Genomic DNA, 4,366 nt, shown 5'->3' on the forward strand with positions numbered 1-4,366 from the left:
TTAACCTAAGCAGCAATTAGGTGTAACAAACAGACTTTGTTTTCAGAGTTGTGTTTTTATTCAAAGCACATAGCAGACTAGAACTAGGGAAGTGTTTGGTGAATTGCCAACCCACATAGGTTATTGGATTCTGGTCTTAGTTTTACTTCTCTTCTTCCCTGTGAATATCCGGTTGAGTGCCTTCTTATTCTGTTCTTCAGGTATTTCTTACTACTTAGTACCGTGATTAACTGCTTATGGACTACTAACGCTTGCTCTGTGATTTTAAACTGATCTGATTCATTACGTGCTGAAGTATTTTATGATCTTATGATTATTATGTTGTCTTATAAACCAATTATTTAATGGTTTAAAAAATATAGTTGATAGAAAGAAACAGCCACTGGAAAAATGATTTAATGGACATCCAATCGTGGCATTCTTGTAATGACCATTTGTACTTGTGTCCGACATATAAAAGAGAAAGAATACAAAACACTTGATAGTAAACCTTACTGATCTCCAGATTAATACTCTAAAGAGGTGTAGTTTATTATTTTTTAAAACTAGCTAGGTAAAAATGCTGAACAGATCAACCTACTCCCATCACTTGTTAAGCATAGGATGTATGCGCTATTCTCATGGGATTTGAAGTCTAATATATTTTTTTCTCAATAGAATGCTCAATTTCTGGGCGTGATCAAGAGTGTTCCACTATGTAGAACTGGTGCACTCTATTTAAGCTGGTAGAGGATTATAACAGACATGTATCTAAATATGAATCGAACCATATCATGTTAACAACAAGGCAAGTCAGTTAAGAGACAAATTCTTATTACAATGACGGCATAGGAAGCTGTTGTGTTAAAATTCCCTCCTATGTTCAGGGCAGAGAAACCACCATATATTTTACCCTTGTCAGCTCGGGATCTCCGACTTATCTAGCCAACATTTTACGGTTACATGGCCGAAATTCTAACCCAAAGCCTGAAACATTATTTTATATTGGTGTTTATTTCACCTTTTATTGTAACCAGGTAGGCGCAAAGTTGAGAACAAGTTACAATTTACAATTGCGACCTGGCCCCAAGAAAAGCAGCAAGCAGCGGACCACATACCAACACAACAGATTTACACATGGAGTGCAAAACAAAACGATAAGTTCATAACATACAGCATGAAACAAAAAGTCTACTACCAATGTGAGCAAATGAGGTGAGATATAAGAGAGGTTAAAGGAAAAAACATGGCCATCTGGTTCGATCAGCGATAGACTACAAGTATACAATAGAGCAAGTAAATCACACTGGATATGGTAGATGTTGCAAGTGACTCAGAATGTGCAGACTCGAAATAATACAATACATGGGGTGCAGGTAGCAAATAATACATATCACAATTACAGTAGGGGAAGGAGGGTAGTTGTTTGGAGGCTAAATTATATGATAGGCTATGTACAGGTGCCAGTAATCTGTGAGCTGCTCTGACAGTTGGTGCTTAAAGCTAGTGAGAGATAAGTGTTTCCCCAGTTCTCAGAGATGTTTGCAGTTCCGTTCGCTAGTCATTGGCAGCACCAAGCGAACCTGGAAGGATAGAGCCGGCCAAAGGAGGAAATTGTGATTTGGGGGTGACCGAGTTAGCCATGAAATATACCTCTTGGAGCGTAGCTGGTGGGTGCTGCGTTGTTATGGTGACCAGCGAGCTGAGATACGCGGACTTACCTAGCAGGGTCTTGTATAGACCTGGAGCCAGTGGGTTTGGCACGAGTATGAAGCCAGGGCCAGCCAACGAGAGCGTACAGGTCGCGAGTTGGGGGTAGATATATGGGGCTTTGTGACAAAACGGATGGCACTGGTTGATAGACTGCATCCAATTTATTGAGTGGGTATTGAGAGCTATGAAATGACCGCAGCCGAGTCGGATCGTAGATGTCAGTTTAAAGAGCGTATGTTTGGCAGCATGAGTGAAGATCTTTGTGTGCAAATAGGAAGCCAATTCTTAGATTAACTTTGGATTGGAGATGTTTGATGTGAGTCTGGAGGGAGGTTTACAGTCTAACCAGACACCTAGGTATTTGTAGTTTCCACATATCTAAGTCAGAACCGGGCAGGTGCAGGCAGCGATCCGGTTGAATAGCATGCATTTAGTTTTACTTGTATTTAAGAGCAGTTGGAGGCCACGGAAGGAGAGTTGTATGGCATTGAGCTCGTCTGGAGGGTTTAACACAGTGTCCAAAGAAGGGCCAGAAGGTAACAGAATGGTGTCATCTGCGTAGAGGTGGATCAGAGACTCACCAGCAGCAAGAGCGACATCCATTGATGTTTACAGAGAAGAGAGTCGGCCCAAGAATTAGAACCTTGGCACCCCATAGAGACTGCCAGAGGCCCGGACAACAGGCCTCTGATTTGACACACGTAACTCTATCAGAGAAGTTAGTTGGTGAACCAGGCAGGCAATCATTATGAGAAACCAGGCTATTAGCTCTGCCGATGAGGATGTGGTGATTGGACAGTCGAAAGCCTTGCCAGGTCAATTGTCAATGAATACAGCTGCACAGTATTGTTTCTTATCGATGGCGGTTAAGATATCGTTTAGGACCTTGAGCGTGGCTGAGGTGCACCCATGACCAGCTCTGAAACCAGATTGCATAGCGGAGAAGGTGCGGTGGGATTCGAAATGGTTGGTAATCTGTTTGTTGACTTGGCTTTCGAAGACCTTAGAAAGGCAGGGTAGGATAGATATAGGTCTGTAGCAGTTTGGGTCAAGAGTGTCCCCCCCTTTGAAGAGGGGGATGACCGCAGCTGCTTTCCAATCTTTGGGAATCTCAGACACCACGAAAGAAGGTTGAACAGGCTAGTAATAGGGGTTGCAACAATTTCGGCAGATAGTTTTAGAAAGAAAGGGTCCAGATTGTCTAGCCCGGGTGATTTGTAGGGGTCCAGATTTTGCAGCTCTTTCACAACATCAGCTGACTGGATTTGGGAGAAGGAGAAATGGGGAAGGCTTGGGCGAGTTGCTGTGGGGGGTGCAGTGCTTTTGACCGGGGTAGGGGTAGCCAGGTGGAAAGCATGGCCAGCCGTAGAAAAATGCTTATTGAAATTCTCAATTATAGTGGATTTATCGGTGGTGACAGTGTTTCCTATCCTCAGCGCAGTGGGCAGCTGGGAGGATGTGTTCTTATTCTCCATGGACTTTACACTGTCCCAGAACTTTTTTGCAAAGTGTGCAAAAGTAGTGAATAAAATAAACTTAGGGAGGAAGCTTCTGATGTTAACATGCATGAAACCAAGGCTATTACGGTTACAGAAGTCATCAAAAGAGAGCYCCTGGGGAATAGGAGTGGAGCTAGGCACTGCAGGGCCTGGATTCACCTCTACATTACCAGAGGAACAGAGGAGGAGTAGGATAAGGGTACGGCTAAAAGCTATGAGAATTGGTCATCTAGGACGTCCGGAAGAGAGACTAAAAGTAGCAGGTTTCTGGGGGCGATAAAATAGCTTCAAGGTATAATGTACAGACAAAGGTATGGTAGGATGTGAATACAGTGGAGGTAAACCTAGGCATTGAGTGATGATGAGAGAGATATTGTTTCTCGAAACATAATTGAAACCAGGTGATGTCATCGCATGTGTGGGTGGTGGAACTAAAAGGTCGGATAAGGTATAATGAGCAGGGCAAGAGGCTCTACAGTGAAATAAGCCATTAAACACTAACCAGAACAGCAATGAACAAGGCATATTGACATTAAGGAGAGGCATGCTTAGCCAAGTGATCATAAGGGTCCAGTGAGTAGTGAGGTTMGTTGGGGTCACGGCGATTCAGACAGCTAGCGGAGCCATGGGTAGCAAGCTGGCAGAGGATGGAGATCTGTTTTTAGCCACCTCGTGTGTTTCCATCGGTAGATTAGTGAGGTTCCGTGTGGTAGAGAGGGACCAATCCAATTGACAAAACAGTTATAGTCATAGTTGCCCAAGAAAATTGTCCGATAGACCTATTCAGATAGCAGCCGATAAGAAAGCTAACGATTAGCGGGCTGCAGATGGGCGTTCAGGTTACGTCGCGACGGAGGGGCCAGTTGGATAACTCCCTCGGGCAGATAACGTCGGTAGTCCAGTCGTGAAGGCCCGGTGGGGCTCCGCATCGGCAGTAAAACGYGTCCATAGGGAAATGACCCTATGTGGAAATAAAATGTGTTTTTATCAAGTGACCAATACAGAGGGGAGGTAATATTACCACCAACAAACTAAGGTGTTGTTTTCACTTAGACATAATGCACAGTTTTCCCCAGGTTAAGAGGGACCACGGGGGGAGTTGGCTGGAGCAGGGGGGTTTGGGGTCAATGAGGCCTGAGTCAGGAGGAGGAGCAGGGGGTGGGGTCAATGAGGCC

Source organism: Salvelinus sp. IW2-2015, linkage group LG31 (genome assembly GCF_002910315.2).
Source record: "Salvelinus sp. IW2-2015 linkage group LG31, ASM291031v2, whole genome shotgun sequence".
In the NCBI taxonomy this organism is placed as follows: Eukaryota; Metazoa; Chordata; class Actinopteri; order Salmoniformes; family Salmonidae; genus Salvelinus; species Salvelinus sp. IW2-2015.